General features: G+C 37.5%; 1 protein-coding gene across 1 annotated transcript in view; it reads right to left on the minus strand.

The window, feature by feature from the left end:
* Positions 1–3,340: 3,340 nt before the first annotated feature.
* Positions 3,341–18,502, minus strand: part of LOC126334587 (arrestin domain-containing protein 3-like) — a 101,635-nt gene continuing 86,473 nt past the window's right edge. Inside the window, exon 9 of the mRNA XM_049996978.1 lies at positions 3,341–4,118. The gene's annotated coding sequence lies outside the window, so the exon portion shown is untranslated. The remainder of the gene's footprint in view (positions 4,119–18,502) is intronic.

Raw genomic sequence — 18,502 nt, forward strand, 5'->3', positions numbered from 1 at the left:
AGGATAGATTACTGTCACACTGATGTTACTACACTGAAGAGCCAAATAAACTGGTACACCTGCCTAATATTGTGTAAGGTCCCCCGAGCATGCAGAAGTGCTGCAACACGAGGTGGCATGGAGCCGACTAGTGTCTGAAGCAGTGCTGGAGAGAACAGACACCGTGAATCTTGCAGGGCTGTCGATAAATCCATAAGAGAATGAGGGGGCAGAGATCTCTTCTGAACAGCATGTTGCAAGGCATCCCAGATCAGTTCAATAATGTCACTTCTGAGGAGTTTGGTGGACAGCAGAAGTGTTTAAACTTATAAGAGGGTGCCCGGAGCCTCACTATAGCAATTCTGGACGTGTGGGATGTCACATTGTCGAGATGGAATTGCCCAAGTCCATCACAATGCAGAATGGACATGAATGGATGCAGATGATCAGAAAGGATGCTTCGTAAGTGTCACCTGTCAGAGTCATATCTACATGTATCAGAGATCATGTATCATTCCAACTGCACACACCCCCACCATTACACAGCCTCCACCAGCTTGAACAGTCCATGGATTCATGAGGTCGTCTCCATACCCTTACGCGTGCAGCTGTTTGATACAATTTGAAATGAGACTCGTTTGGCCAGAGGAAAGAAGTTTCCAGTCATCAACAGTCGAATGTCTCTGCTGATGAGCCCAGGCAAGGTGTAAAGCTTTGTGTTGTGCAATCATCAAGGGTACACAAGTGGGCCCTTAGCTCCGAAAGCCCATATCAGTGATGCTTCATCAAATGGTTTGTACACTGACACTTGTTAATGGGCCAATGCTGAAATATGCAGCAATTTGCAGAAGGGTTACAGTTATGTCACAATGAACAATTCTCTGCAGTCATCATTGGTCCCATTGTTGCAGGATCTTTTTCCAGCCACAGCGATGTCACAGAGTTGATGTTTTACAAGATTCCTTATATTCACAGTACACTCGTGAAATGGTCGCACGGGAAAATCCCCACTTCATTGCTACCTTGGAGATGCTGTGTCCCATTGCTTGTATGCTTACTGTAACACCACATTCAAACTTAAATCTTGATAACCTGCTACTGTAGAAGCAGCAACCGATCTAACAACTGGCCAGACAGTTGTTGTCTTGTGTAGGCATTGCCGACCACAGTGCCATATTCTCCCTGTTCACATATCTCTGTATTTGAATGTGCATGCCAATACCAAAGTATATCAGGTGTCAAATGAAAGGTTATTATTGTTACTTTGGAAAAAAAATCTTCTACTACAATCACTGTATCTGGTGTGTTCCAGATAGCTTCTGAGTACATGGTCTTGTGATGCACATGATGTATGCAACACTCTGCCAGAAATGAAACTGCATTTCACTGATGAACGAAACGTTGCTTTTCGCCTCCAGAAGGTGCACAAATATTATTTTGGTTTTGATACTACATAAGAAAGATTACCAGTACTTCCTAAATTTCAGCATCAGTGACTCATTTGCTAAAATAACTCCTCATATAAGGCACATGGGCTTATGCTTGTGTTCATCCCCACCTTACATCAAACACTGTGCACAAATGGAACAAAGTAGTTAATCAACACAACATGGGTTACGTAACTTCACTTCCTTCTCTTGAGTACTCACTTTTACTTATTGTCACCCAACTGCACTTCCTGGATCTTCTCAAATTCTGCATGTCATTCTTGTTTGCCTCCAATTTCTTTTTCCCAAGATAATGCTCTGAATTTCACTAATAGCTTAATTATACCATAACAGAGGGACCTCTTGTGACAAAGACTGGGTTCAAGGCCACTGCAGTGAACTATGAGCTAACAAAAGAAAGCATTTCTTCAATGCTAAACATACATATGGACATGTTGCAAAAAACACATGTGAAACTCAACATTTGATTCAGTTCAACACAGCAGCTGTGTGACTTAACTGGTAGAAATAACTGTCAGTGAACAGTTTTGGTTTCAGATCCCAAGACTGGCATCAGATTTTATATGAAAATGTGTGATGAGAAAACCATATTTTATTTTATGCTTCCATAAAGTCTCTACTTCGCCTACGAACTCAGACACAATGTGAAGTATATATAGAGTGTAAATGATTCTTGTTTACAACATAGCACAGCTATGTAGTGGAAGTCGGAACGAAGAATTTTATACAAGACACTTGAGGTCTATTAAGTTGGGAAACAGCCACCAACAGGTTTACAAGACTACATGAGCTATAGCCCATGCACGTCACGTGAGATTTTCATGTTTCCTTCTCCAGCTCTCGACACATCGTCATCGATTGTTTCGCATTTGTTGCTTGCATTAGCTTGTTATTTCTTCACTGCCTAGTTATTACATGTTTGTCTGTTTGTTGTATCTGCTCGTAACAGGCAACACATCGTCCTTAATTGGTGAGCATTCTGTACTTGGGGCCGGTTGTCAGTGCGCCACCCTACGTTATTTCCCTGCGATGAGCCACAGAACACTACAGTTGGCTAAACGAGAGGTTCTGCAGAATCACAGAAATTACTTCTAAAAGTGTGTAAGAATTCTGCAATGAATAAAAACTCTTTACTCCAGGGGGAAGGCAAGTGCCCCTTCTTGGTGCCCTCCATCCTTCAGTCACCTACACTACTAGTTTTCAGTTTTTCATAAGAACTGTACCAAGCACAAATGAACGGTGAATGAGTAAAAATGAACGGTTCCCAAAAAAGAACAATCAGCAGTGACCTAGTTCCCATGGATGAATGAGTTTGCCCATCTCTAGTGACTAGGGCTTCTGTCGGCTAGACTGTTCGCCTGGTACAAGTCTTTCGATTTGACACCACTACGATGACTATTTGATGATGAATAGCACGAGTTAAAAACCATGAATGTTTTGATGAACTTTAAAAGAGTAAACCAGTTTGTCGTATAAAATTTTTCCTTATGCTGACTTTAATATGACTGTAAATGGGTGGGTGCCAATAAAACAGGCATGCCATAGGTTTTAAGATTATGGTGAGTGAAGTACAACCTAGATGTTACTTAGAATTATAGGATAACAAAGCAAAAAGTATCATTCAATTTAACTATTAGCAAGATAAAGACATATGGTGCACTAACATTTTTGTGATGTGATTTACATCACACATTTATGAGTCAATGAATAATCATACACCAGTGTATGTAATATATGAAATTTCATTCTTGTCAGATATTATTTCACCCCCATTGTCTTACAGTCTCACTTTAGGATTTATGTATTCAGATTATGATTTGACTTCCCAAGAAAGGATGAGCACCCTTTATTTACTTGTCGAATTCACTTTCACTGCCAGACAATTTCCTTGCCAAAGTTATGTGGACCATGCATAAAATGAAATTCTGTTTTATTTAGGCAGGGTACAAATCATTTGCAAAAAATTCAATGTAAACTGTATTTTTTTTACAAAGTTTTCACATGGTAAAAATACAGTTATTAAAATAAAAATTTATGCACAAAAATTGTGAAAGTATGATATTCTAACAAAATGAGTATATTATCACAAAGATGTACTTCTGTAACATCCACAATGAGGGTAAAACTCATAAATTAAACTACAACAGATACTTTTTTCCACACAATAACACAACATTGAAATTTTTAAATTTTAGCAAAATAGGTAGGTTGCTCTTATGGTTAAAAAACTGTTACTGAACATGAAAGACTAATCTAATGCTACACATTTTTACTCAAATTGCTACTGTCACTTAAGTACTGAACATCTTCAGATCATATCAGTACCAGAGCACTCAGTCATTTGAAGGTGCTGCATACAATGCTTATGGGTCTGTCATGGAAACTTTCATCAATAGAAATAAGTACGGGTGCTATATGACACTAAGATGGTACAAGAGACCTTTAAAAATATCTGTTGTGATAGTATGTCAACCCTTCATGAAAGGGTAAGTTTGTTGGCACTTCCTGGAATGGTCCTTTCAACTGCGATAGTGATATATTTCTAACATCAGATGTTTCTTCCTTCACTGTGCACTAAATCAGAGAGATAAAAATAAGTGGCTTCATGAACACTGCCTACAGGAACAGCGTTGCAGTGTTGTTGAAGTAACACAGGTATTAAGGCACATGGCAGCAAACAGATGTAAAAGACTGGAACAAATTACAAAGACTGTGAAGGCGAGAACACATACTTATTGTAAACAAACTCAATTTTTAAGACGTTTTTCAAATAAAATTGCAGTCACATAAAAATAAAAGAACCTCCTGTTTACCACCTGATAAAAGAGACTGGTACAAAAAAATAAAATAAAATAAAAAAGTAAATTTCTGAAATGGAGGTGTTTCCTTCTTGCTACTTACAGGAAAAAGTTAGAAATAACAAGAGTAATCAAAATGATTAAGTTTTCATTTGTGACTTTGTGTTTGTTATAACCTCTACTGGAAAAACTGAACTTTTATATTTACATTTGATTCTGAGGTTTTGGTATTAATTACTACACACAGAAGAAATTCTTAATATGGTCCAGCTTCTGCTATTACAACACAGACAAAAAGAGGCTTGAGTTTAATGTGATACTATCAGTGAGGTCATAAGAATGGAGTATGAAATTGTATTGAAGAAAGGTGAGGTAAGAAATCAGCTATGCTCTTTCAAAGGAACTATCCTGGAATTCACTTGTGTTTTAGGGAAATCATAGAATTATTAAATGTGGAAGGCTGGATGGGGATTTGAACAGTCTTCCACCCAAATATGTGTACAATGTCTTTTGACTGATATGCAACCCTTATTCATAACACTGAATTATGAGGAATTGGATCATCTGCCTAGATAAGGGATTACAATATCATGAGTACTCAGAGTACAAAAAAAAAAAAAAAAAAAAAAAAAAAAAAAAAAAAAAAAAAAGTTAGAATGTTATCCAGACAAATTACAAAAGTTGAATTCACTATTAAATGAATGTGAGACAGATGTTGTTACTGCAAAATTATTTCTTTTGACAAGAATCTGAGCTAATGGTGTTTATAGTAGTTTATGAACTCTTACATTATCTGAGGCGACAGAACTGTAAAATTGTAAATGTAGCTAAAACTGTTGGAGATGGCAGTCAAAAATATACCCTGAAAAATTATATCATAATTTAGCACAGTCACCTTTCAAACAATGCAGGACATGCAGGACATATTGAGTATTTAAAAAAAAAAAAAAAAAAAAAAAAAAAAAAAAAAAAAAAAAAAAAAAAAAAAACACTGTGCTGCCTGCAGTATATCACCAAACAAAATCACTTCCTCCACAGTGAGAATATCTAATTTCTGTTAGTATATACTGAATTAAAATTTTATTGAGAAAGGTGAAATAACTTTAATCAAATAGATTACAGTGTTATATTAAAAACAAAGATTCCAAGACTTACCAAGTGGGAAAGCGCCGGCAGACAGGCACATGAACAAAACACACACACAGAATTACTAGCTTTCGCAACCGATGGTTGCTTCTTCAGGAAGGAGAGGGAAAGACGAAAGGATGTGGGTTTTAAGGTTGAGGGTAAGGAGTCATTCCAATCCCGGGAGCGGAAAGACTTCCCTTAGGGGAAAAAAAGGACAGGTGTACACTCGCACGCACACACACACACACACACACACACACGCACACACACACACACACACACGCATATCCATCCGCACATACACAGACACAAGCTTGTGTATGTGCGGATGGATATGCGTGTGTGTGTGTGTGTGTGTGTGTGTGTGTGTGTGTGTGTGTGTGTGTGTGTGCGTGCGAGTGTACACCTGTCCTTTTTTTTCCCTAAGGGAAGTCTTTCCGCTCCCGGGATTGGAATGACTCCTTACCCTCTCCCTTAAAACCCACATCCTTTCGTCTTTCCCTCTCCTTCCTGAAGAAGCAACCATTGGTTGCGAAAGCTAGTAATTCTGTGTGTGTGTTTGTGTGTTTTGTTCATGTGCCTGTCTGCCGGCGCTTTCCCGCTTGGTAAGTCTTGGAATCTTTGTTTTTAATATATTTTTCCCACGTGGAAGTTTCTTTCTATTTTATTTAGATTACAGTGTTACTTAAACACTGAGTAATATTGCAAAACAGTAAACAAAATAATTAAATTAATGGCATTAAACAGATTTATCTTTATTGTCAGGATGTTCCTTTAAAAGGACATGGCTGAATTCCTTATCCATTCTCCCCCCAGCTTGAGTTTGTGCTTTACATCTAATAATCTCATCATTGGCAGGAAGTTAAATCCTGATCTTCCCAATGATGCATGGTTCCACTCTGCAGCAGTCACTTCAAATTTTGCCACTGTAGGTCTTCCAATGTCCTCCTTGCCTGTTGCCATCGTCAAATTCATTGCCCTGAATCCGATACGCCCTAGTTCTCAGCACGGTATCTTCACCCTCCCTGGATCTTGTAGGCATAGAAAAGGTGTCCTGTGTGATTGGACAGACTTCTCTGCTGGGTATATGCAATGAATGGACACTAATACAAACAGAGCAGATGAGGAATTTTGTAGCTCATATTCATCTCATTTACTCCATTTCCATTAAGACCACATATATCTCCACCTGCAGATTATGTAATTATTTGGGGTGCAGTGCCTGAATACACAATCAACATAAACCACTGATCAGCCATAGCTTGATGTATAATAAATCCATCTATGCAAGATGGCAAATAATTGTAATGAGACAAAAATTTAGACTGGAAGCTGACTCCATCTCTAACCAAGAACTGTAATCTGGTTCACACCAAGTGCCACATTGCTTTCTTTGGTGCAGGTCTCAACTGGCTCTGTCACTTGTGGGAAATTTGCAAAAGTCAATTTTGTGAGCGGGTACTAAAACAGATGGAATATTGGTCACTGTAGATCAGGTAAGAACCTATATGTTTGATACACTGTAAGGAGTTGGCATCAGTCAGATATTTTGTAGTGGCAAGTTACCAGCTGCAGGGCACACGCTGGCAAAGGACTGGTCCTGCAGGTACCTTGATTAGGTGTACCGTCTTCTTCAATCTTCAGTGATTTAGGCCTTGCTGATTCATAACCTGGTACTGTTAATCCAAATGGAGCTACACAAAATCCTTTGATTAGTTTACATGCAGTTTTTGTTCCACAGACTCAAAATTATATGATTCTCTAGAGAGTGGAACATGTCAAAGTATAACATAAAAAACATAAAACATTTGTATAGATTAAATAAAATACTCACTTCCCTGATCATTTGTCACGAGACTGTCAAGATATGTGAATACATTATGACAAACTGGAATTGCTAATATTTACAGAATTAATAAATACACTGTTAAAATGAAACACACTTAAGCACTTTTAACAAATTTATCATACACAAAATAGCTAATCTTGACTGTTGTGACCATGCGCTGTCAAAACTGAAATCTAACAGACAGTTTTACTTAAGCTAGACTAATAGTCCCTGTTAAGTTATTCATCTATGGAGTAGAAGCAGTTGCCTACCAAAAAGTCTTTCAAACTCTGTTTAAACTGTGTATTACCTGAAACCCACGTTTTTAGTGGTTGCCAACAGTTTATTGAAAAATGCATGTTGCTGAATATTGGGCCCTTTGTGGACCAAGGTAAGTGATTTTACGTCTTTATGTAGATTGTTCTTATTCCTAGTATTGCTGCTACATATTGAGCTATTTGTTGGAAATAGGGACGTATTATTTGCAGCAAATTTCATTAAGGAATAGATATACTGAGAAATGTGGTTAGAATATGCTGTTCCTTGAACAGATTTCTGCATGATATTCTTGAATTTACACTTTTGTGGTCTAAAATGTTTTGCTCAGTTTGATGAGTCACTCCATAATACGATCTCATATGATATAATAGAATGAAAGTAAGCAAAGTATTCAAGTTTTTTTTTTACTTATATCACCTACATCTGACACGATTCAAATTGCAAATACAGACTTGTTTAGATGCTTCAGCAATTCTGTGGTATGCCCTTCCCAACTGAATTTATTATTGAGTTGTAATACCAGAAATTTAACACTGTCAATCTCTTCTATCTGCATGTCTTCATATGTTATGTGGACACTGGGAGAAAATCTCTTATAGATTCTGAATTGCATTTATCGGGTCTTTTCAAAGTCAATGACAGTGAATTAGCTTTAAACCATTTATTAGTGCCAGTGAAAATTTGATTAATAGCTATTTATAAATCTACACTTAACTTACTCTTTATTGCAATGTTTGTACCATCTTCAAACAAAACAAACTAAACATCCAGCAATGTAACAGATGAGATGTCATTAATGTACTAAGTTGACCAGATGCAAATTAAATGTGTGCTGTAAATGGTTGAAGGCATGGAGGAGATTGAAGGGATGGAGGACACACAAAAGGAATTCTTTTGGCTTCCTTATTATGGAAATTAATGTACTGATGTACAGCAATAATGATAATATTTACGATGCTGCCTTGGAGGGTGCAATTCTCCTGTTCAGATCAGTCTGATACGACTTCCCCAACTCAGTGTTGGACATATTGTCAAGAGAATAAGTCTTATAAACAAGGGTTGACATCTGCAGAAATTCTTCTCTGGTTTCATGGGAGGGGTTTACATCAGCTTGACCCCATGTATCAGAGAACCATGTTGTTTTCCACATGTAATCAAACAGGATGCTACAAGGCATTCTGTATGTGATTGGTAGTTGATCAAAAATAGAGCAAATGGCTCTCTGCAGAGCAATACTTCTTTCCCAGGGTACCAATGGTCTTTGTAAACAGGCTGAGAATTTTTTAATGTAAGCATTGTTTGCTTAGTGGATAATGTTTGTTATGTGAGCCATCCATTAGGGGATGCTATTACAGTTTCAAATTGAGTTAGTTGGGTGTAGAGCATATAATTAATCTTGCAGAGCATCAACTCTGCTGGCTTCATTTAAAGCACTGCTCAGTCTACTACATGTATCTAGATAGTGGAGTGATCACTGAAGTATATCAGTAAGGGCAGGAGAACAATTCCACTGAAGTGCAGACACAAAACCTGACATATGATTTTCAATGTTTATAAATCTAATCTTGCACACATAAATAGACAAGATGACATCTCTACATTACTTTATAAGAGATCAACTATGGGAATCAGTACAAATGTCAAGTATCTGGAAATGTCTGGAACAATTTATAGTGGAATGACAACATGACCTAGCAATGGGAAAGGTTGATGCTGGACAGAGATGTTGGAAGAATACTGGAAAAGTGTAACTTATACACAAATGAGACCACTTTTCAACTGCTCATTCAAACCCTTTGTGGTCCGCCGCTGTAGGTGAGTGGACAGCAGCCAGCTCGTCATGCGAGGGTGCCCGGGCTCGATTCCCAGCTGGGTTGGAGATTTCCTCCGCTCAGGGACTGGGTGTTTGTGTTGTCTCCATCATCATCATTTCATCCTCATCAATGCACAAGTCACCGAAGTGTCGTCACTTCAAAAGATCAGGTCTCCCCACCGGGAGGCCCTTTCCACTCAACATTTAATTTCAACACTTCATGGGTATTTTTCTTTGGTAGGAGAAACTTACCAAGTAGAATTAAAGGAAGAAATACAGAAGTTTCAAATAAATAATGTCCACCTCCATAACCAAATGGTCATTGTGCCTGACTCTCATGCTGATGACCTGGCTTCAATTCCTGGTAGATTTTTCTTTAGTGGATGACTGGAATGGGGTACACTCAGCCTCATGATGCCAATTCAGGATCTGTTTCAATGAGAAGTAGGCTCTCTAAGATCTTAAAAGTCGACAATGGCCGGGAAAGCAGACATAAGATCAGGTCTTGCCAAGACATAAGCTCCAATGGGAGATGCTACAAGTGCAGTTAATCTCAAAGCTTGTAGAGCCCATATTCCAATATTTGCCAAGAAAAATGTTACTTTCTCCAACTTATATCTTCTGTGAGGACCACGAAGGAAGAACTAGATATACTGAGACACATACAGAATGGCAACTGTTACATCTGTTAGTTAGCAGTGATACCTTTGTTTAAATTAGTACACTGTGCCCTTCCTATGTTCTTGCTAAACTGTTAACATCAATATCATAAGCTTTGATTCTATGTGCAAGTGTGCAGTTGGCAAAATAAAGTGAAACCTATTTATTCAAATCACACAATTCACTGTTCTGAATGTTTTGTATTAATTAGTTTTACTTGAAATGATGTATTTCAAAAGTTATTGTGTTTCAAAGTTTTCCTCTAGAAGGTGTCAATAAAAATTTAGTGAGCTAACACATAGATTCAGAAAAGTAGATTATCTCTAAGCTGTGGTCCAGCTTTCGCTCATTTCAAAGACTTGTTTATTTTAGCTCAAATCAAATTAATTCAGAAGATATAATTAATTAATGATTTCAACCAGCCCAAACTTTCAACTCGTATTATGACCAAATCACTACAAATTTCTGGAATATGTTAACATACTACTGATGGGCTAAATTTTCTGAACCCAATGGCACTAGTAACAAATATGTAATTGCCATAATTAAGAACTGTATAATTTTTAATATCCAAATTTTAATATTCAATATGAATGCCATAGCTAAAAGTCACGAATTCCCATAGAGTAAGCACAACTTGTTCTGTATATTTTAAGAGCTGCTGCTCATATTGGTAATTTGATAAAGAAAGTCTGACAATAATTATTACATCTATTTAAAAGGAATAATTTGAGCTACATAAGTTTCAAATAATCAAATAACCAAACCCACATAATATTCTGGTACATGTCTATGTAAGAATGAAATGCATACAATTCCATCATTATTACGCTTCTTGTTTTTCTTGGAGTTAAGTCTTGGTCAGTATGTAAATGGATTTGGGATTTCAGTATTCTCTACACTGTGTTCTCTAATGTTGTTGTCTGAACTAGCTTTGGGATTATTCGAGGATATGAGCAGTAACTATTAGAATCACTGATAGACTTAAAAAGTAACATTCGTAAACATTTCACAGTACCTTAATGAACCATCATCACAATTCTGTGTGCCTTGTAGACAATTTTTTGATCTGCCATAGGAAAGAATATGTTGTGTGCCAATTAATTTGTGTGTCTCATCCCTTTGGTTGAATATAATTTAAAGTTATCCATCAAATGTGAGTACAAGGAGATCTGCATAAACATTTTTGATATGTAATGAGGCCAGGTCTTTAGCAATAGGAATCAATAAATATGTGAAGTGACTTTGTGTGAACATTTGAAAAGAATTACTGGGCTTCTCTTTTCATTTATTAAGAGATACAGTCCTATCACAAACATCTTCAGCTAAAGGACTAGAGGTGCAACTACTGAGAAGCAACATTAATCTACAGGTAGGTCCCCCTAGTATCCTTACATATATCCTAAAGTTATGTTGCATTAAAGGCTCTAAATATGGTACAAGAAGTTAACAGTCAACAAGTGGGGGCCCAAAAGAAGCCAGTGGGTGAAGAAGAGAGAAGACACGCCAGAGAACAAAAGGAATAACAAGAAAGTATAGGAGCTGCTGTTGGAGGTTTCTGGCACTGATTCAGAAGAATCAAATTTGAACAGCAGGGAGGAAGAGGAGCAAGTATGACTAAAAAATATGAAGCTGGTAGAGTTGTGCATTCAATATTTTTAGCTACATGGCAGAACACGTAGCTTTGCAGACTTTCCTTATGTATGCAAAGACTGTTGCATAAATTAATGCAGGTTACTAACATCTATTGTCACATGTATTAAACTGATTACCTGTTAACATTGTTGTATGAAACATTGTTACTATATATGAATGACAAATTTCTAAGAAATTTGTTTATTCTCTACAAAATTGGCAACGTGACATGTCTAACAGCGACCATATTTTTTCTGAAAACTGAATTTAGAAATGGCCAGGGGGAGAGAAAGAAAGTACAATTCTGGAACATGATGAACTTTATGCTATACATCATACAGTGGCTTGTGGAGTGTTAGATGTAGATGATTTGTGTGCTCTGCCCCATGTCTGAAAGACATTACATTTCTGAAGAGAGGAGGTTCTGAACAATTCAAATCATATGGCAAATGGTGATAGAGCCTGGTGGCATATTATGTGTTTTGAGGCCCTAACATAGGTGTGATGGTTAGGAAAACTACGTAATGTCAGTGAGATTCTGATGGTCTAAACCAATATTAGGGGGCAGGTGCAACGAACATCTACCCTGTAGTTGTCTTGTTGGCATATGCACTGTTACAGCAAATGTTAATCAGTTACTGTCAATTTTTTCATTGTTGTTCTAGAGCAAGTTGTGAGAGTAGGTGGTTGTAATCCTTTGTACTTCCTTCACATTTAAGCATATGCTATAGCTTTTCAATACTTTCTTTAGGGAGTATGTCATACTACTAGATAAACACAAAAGTTTTTCCTCTACTCAGGATATTTACAATTCCAACACACACAACATTCAGGAGAGTTGCATGACGATGCTGACTCATGAGTAGCCTGACCATGTTTACCACATGTTGCTTGGCCATTACAAGCCAATGTAATGTGAGCAAAATGGTGCAATTAACATTGTAACAAGTTTAGTACATGGATAATTTTTTTCTGTTTTCTTGACATGTCAGATTTGTTTGTATACTAAAGCTTTCAATGGCTCCCTCTATCAACATCAGCAGGAGTTGAGTGTCACAAATTTTGCTTGCTGTTTCTTGCAGTCAACAAAATAAAAACTATATGGGATATAAAGAAGACAGAGACAGGTGGAGTCAGAAGGGAAGAGGAACAGATAGGTCTAAAAATAAATGAGAAATTGGTAATAAGAGCATGTATTGTTGCAAACCTCTCAAACAATTTGTTTCTGTTGCTGACAGCTTGGAGTTATCATATTCAGTAAACAATGCAAAGGAATATCTGAGACCACTCTCTATAAATAACTTCAGTAAAACTGACACACACTTCTCCCAAAGAAGTAGCATCCACCATAAAATCCTTAAAATCAAAGTATTCTAGAGGTTATGATAACATATTAACAAAGTGAATGAAAGAACATTCGTGTGAGTTCAGTTGTATCTGAATTATTTGAGTAATCAATTTCTTATCAGTGGAACATTTCCAGACTGGCTAAAATGTGCTAAAGTTAAGCCTCTTTACAAGAAGAGGGATAAAGATATACTGTCAAACTATTGACCAATTTCACTTTTTTTGGCTTTTTCACAAATATTTGAAAAGGCAGTGTTTAAGCATGTGTCCTAGCAACATCTGGGTTCCTTAAGGTTGTGGTGACTATCAACCAAGTTGCATGTAATTTCTTTGTTTGACAAGCTCTTTGCGAGCTGTCTGTGGCTGCGCGCGAAACAGTACACACTTGCACCGAGAATTAAGCATGTATACAACTGTATATGTGTGCTTCTGAGTAATAAAACAGTGCTTATTACAGGCGGTATAGTGTACATCATTGGATGCAGCAATCCTACAACACTAAACCCATAATGGTGACTCTGAATTTTGTTTGCGAGTGCTACAATGAACGCTTGTACCATTGAGTGGTACACAATGGATTGCTTGCCACCCGCTACACCACGCATGTGCCAACTAGGTTTTCCAACGGATGCTTCAGCATGGTTTTCCTATTATCCACCTTGTGTTCGCAATAGCTCAACACAGTTCCCAAAAACACCAACTAGCTGTACTCAGCAGGAGAGTGCTTGTATATTGCTACAGCCTCATGTGCTGGTATCAGATACGAACAATAACTTTCCGTTACCGTACATGAGTCAGCAGTCGTGTGGCAGTGTTCCATACCAACAGAACATTTTTCGTGCACAAAACTTGGAATGGCAAATTACTACCGCAAACACATCCTCCACACCATTGACATACAAGCCCCACTGACAGATGCTCTCACAGGAAGGAAAAAAAAAAAGTAAAATAGCGTGATTCTGGAAGATGATGTCAGTCAGCCTGCAGCCGCACGATGCCTCATCGGCGTTACGTTAGAAGGCGCTTTAGGCCCTCTGTTTTCAAAGTATGTAAGAGTATCAATCTTTCTCCAAAATCTACCGATGAGGCTTCTATACTTTCTGGTGCACACAGGTGGATGGGTTTTGTTGAAAGATTTAGTTTTGCTATGTCTGTGCAAGGGACGGGTAATGGTTGGATTACTATTGCCATCCTACAGGCCCGGGTTCAATTCCCAGCCAGGTCAGAGATTTTCTTTGCTCAGAGACTGGGTGTTGTGTTATCTTCATCATCATTTCATCCCCATCTGGTGTGCAGGTCCCCAATGTGGTGTCGAACATAATAGGACCTGCACCAAGGCGGCCGGACCTGACCAGCAAGGTGCCTCCTGGCCAATGACGCCAAATGCTCATTTCCATTTCATGACCTCTCATCTGTTATATTTCCAGATGCTAAGTATGTTTTGTTTGCAGATGATACAAATATTGCAATAAATAGCAAGCCAAATACACAATTAGAAATGGCTGCTAATCATATTTTCACTGACATTAATAAATGGTTTAAAACTAATTCACTATCATTAAACTGTGAAAAAACCCGCTATATGGAGTTCAGAATGTGTAAGGGATTTCCTTCCAGCATGTGTATAACATGTGAAGATGTGAAGATAGAATAGGTTGACAATGTTAAATTTGAGGGATTACACATGAATAATACATTCAGTTGGGAAGGGCATACCACAGAATTGCTGCAGCACCTAAACAAGCATATATTTGTGAGTGAAGACTGATGCAGGAGATACAAACGTAAAAAAAAAACTTGCATACTTTGCTTGATTTCATTCTATTATGTCATATGGGATCATATTTTGTTGAAACTTGTCAAATGGAGAAAAAGATTTTAGGGTGCAAAACTGTATAATGAGAGTCATTTGTGGTGTAAATTCAAGAACATCATATAGAAACCTGTTCAAGAAACTGGGTATTTAAACCACTGTTTTGAAGTATATTTATTCCTTAATGAAATACAGTATGTTGCAAATAATATCTCTATTTCCATCTGACAGGTCAATATATAGTACCAATACTAGGAATAAGAACAATCTACATGAATACCTAAAATCAACTACCTGGGTCACAAAGTGGTCCAGTATTCAAGATGATACATTTTCAATAAATTTCCATGAACCATAAAAAGATTGGTTTCAGATACAGCATGGTTTAAGCAGAGACTGATAAGACTTTTTTAGTAGGCAACTGCTTCTACTCTACAGATGAATATCTTAATAGTGGCTGTTAGACCAGCTTACATAAAAATGTCTGTTATATTTCAGTTTTGACAGCACTTAGTCACAACAGACAAGATTAGGTATTTTGTGTATGATAAATTTTGTTGAAAGTGCATAACTATGATTCATTCAGACAGTGTATTTATTAATTCTGTAAATATTAGCAGTTCCAGTTTACTGTAACATATTCACATAATTTGGCAATCTCTTGACATATAATCAGGGAAATGAGTATAACATTCAAATGTTCTATGTTTTTTATACTAAACTTTCTGACATGTTCCACACCCATGAGAATCATTTCATTTTTGGGTCCACGGAACAAAAACGGATGTAGTTTAATGTAATATAATGTAGTCTTGTAATAGTCAAAATGTCCATGATAGCAAATGCCTCCCACTTTTGTTTCAATTTCACTGTTTCCATTTCCATAAAAAGGATAACCTTGTACACCACAATACCTTTGGTGTTGTTGAGTTTGTTATGTAAGTACATCCATTTCATATATTCATCAAGGAACTAGGCATTTAAAGGTACTGTGACCTGTTCCTATCAAGAACTGTTCCAAAATTTGTGTGTTCTTGTAACCCTATATAGGATATTTATTGTATGAAGAACAGCAATACTTTCATCAGCATATTTTCTTTGCACTTCAGAATTAAAAACACATTCTCACAAACAATTATGATCTGCTATACTTACATTGTACTGTTTTAGGCACTGAATTTCCAAAACTCCTTCTTTGTTAGATTATGTGTCTGTACTACCCAATGGCCCATTTGAACTACCAGAGGTGTTTTTAAATGAATTAATAATTTCCATTACAGCTAGGAAAATAAAAATAAATTTACACAGAGCCTCATGAAACTGAACAAACCTAATGAAATAATGTAGGGCACTACTTAGAAGTTGCCCCATAATTACTGTTCAGCCTCAAAACCATCCACCCTTAAAAATTTTTTCATCATTATGTAGGTTGATTTATATGAGTGATCTAGCAGAGGTCCCTCTTCCTAGACACTCAATATTTTGTAATAACATTTCACAATGTTTGCTGAAGAATGCTGACAGCTTATGGTTCTGGCAGCACTCATAAACACCCAGCTCAGGAATCTGAGGAGCATTCAACCTATACACAGCTATTACTTATTAAAGCACACATCAGTAAATTAATCTCAATAGTTTAAAGAAATTGCAATAGACAAGATTCAGAAATGACGGCTATCTGTTACTGAAGATTGGATCTAAGAAATGTAAAATTAGATCTAAAAACCACACTTTGCGCAATAGAAAATATCATTCTCATACACAGTTTTTGATCATACAGATGCAAGGAAACAGCACACATGAAACTATCACTAGTCTAATGGAAGAGGATAGCTGTGGGCCTCTTGTAGAAGAAATGGTAGACCTAAGAAATTTTTGAGACTTTTTGATAAAGATGTTTCTCTTTATATTTTACATATATAAACACCCTACATACTGCTCACATAGGGATCATGAGGATAAGATCAGAATAGTTCCTGGATGCACAGAGGCAGTCAAACAATTGCTCTTCTTGTCCTCCATATATACTTGGAATGGAACTAAAAACAGGTACAATGGGTTGCACACTCTGTCATGCACCTTACAGTGGTTTGCAGAGTGTAGATGTAGATGTAATGTCAGGGTACCATGGCTTTGTATTCACTCACAACTACAAATAACTGGAAGGGTGTGTATCATTTGATTTTAAGCTTGGCTTTGGCCTTGAATATACATGATGTTCCACTAAATGTGTTTGCCCCTGTGAGTTACAAAGTAATAGGTGATGGAAATATTTATTGTGGTAGGTCACCAAAAGAAACATTACACTGTCTGCGGAGCTATGAACATAGTTTATTGTGTTATTATCCAAAGAGTTACAGCAAAAAGATACAATTTTTAAATGGAACAATAGTTGTTTCTATCATGCACTGGAATTAGTATCACCAGCTGTGTATAAATCAATTTAAATTACATTCCTATCACTTTTAGTGTGGGAGCTACAACCCTGCAAAGTTTCAGAGGCAGTATGTAGATGCTGAACATAATACATGGCTGTCTGGTGGGTGATGGATGTTCTAGCAGTGGGAAGTTGATTTAAATGAGATTCAAATGTGTGTCCATGATCCTGAATGCACAATGCAATGCGCCTTCTAAAAGATCTCTGGGTGAGACGTAACATCACCAATGTCATGGAGCGACATGTGTCCTTGATGTGCCACTTTAGATCATCTTGGGATGTGGGCACGGTGACATAAACACGATCCTTTAAACACTCCCACAAAAAGAAATCTAATGGTGTTAAATCGGGCGACCCTGTGGGCTATGAACGAGGACCATGGCACCCTAACCACCTTCCTGCAAACCTATTGTTTAGTTCTTCCACAACAGCACATGCAGAATGGGCTGGGTGATCATCATGCTGCATCCACATATGGACTCTTGTGTGTAGACACACATGTTCAAGGAGACCACCCAAACTGTTGACTATAAACACACGATATAACTCACCTGTCAGTGTACTTGGAAAGTAATGTGGACCGATGATTTCATCTCCAAGGATCACACATCATATATTAATAGACCACCTACTGAGGATTGTCTGCAGCCCATTAGTGCATCTTATGGTAATTCACTGCACCATAATTTGTGAACATGGACTCATCAGAGAACATAACAGCTTTTAAAGATTCCAGAGTGAAATAACACATGGCCCATTCACAGACTGAAACTCTCGCACAGTAATTGCTCCCATGGAGCTCCTGGGTCAGTGACAGGCAGTACGGGTGAAACCTGTGGCCACGTACTATACGCCACACAGCTGTGAGACTGACACCAGTGACTGCAACAACGGCTCATAATCTGACATGAGGATCATGATGTACTGCACCTAAAGCAAACATCTCCGTCTCCTCACTTCTTGCAGTTCTTGGTCTGTTTGTGTGGCTCGAACTGTTGGGTATATGGCCATGTGTAGTGACAGTCAGCAGTCTAACAGTGCATCAAGGAAGCTTCTGGCTCCATGACACCGGCAACGTTACAACTCGGCCGCACCACATTTAGAAGGCACATTCTGTTATGCACAGCATGTGTGGTATCTGCCCCTGAAACCTTGAAGGGTTGTAGCTCCCACACTAAAAGTGATAGGAATGTAATTTAAATTGATGTATACTCAGCTGGTGCTACTGATTCCAGTGCATGACAGAAACAACTATTGTTCCATTTAAAAAATTGTATCTTCTTGCTGTAAATCTTTGGATAATAACACAATAAACTATGTTCACAGCTCCGCAGACA

Source organism: Schistocerca gregaria, chromosome 2 (assembly GCF_023897955.1).
Source record: "Schistocerca gregaria isolate iqSchGreg1 chromosome 2, iqSchGreg1.2, whole genome shotgun sequence".
Classification (NCBI taxonomy): domain Eukaryota; kingdom Metazoa; phylum Arthropoda; class Insecta; order Orthoptera; family Acrididae; genus Schistocerca; species Schistocerca gregaria.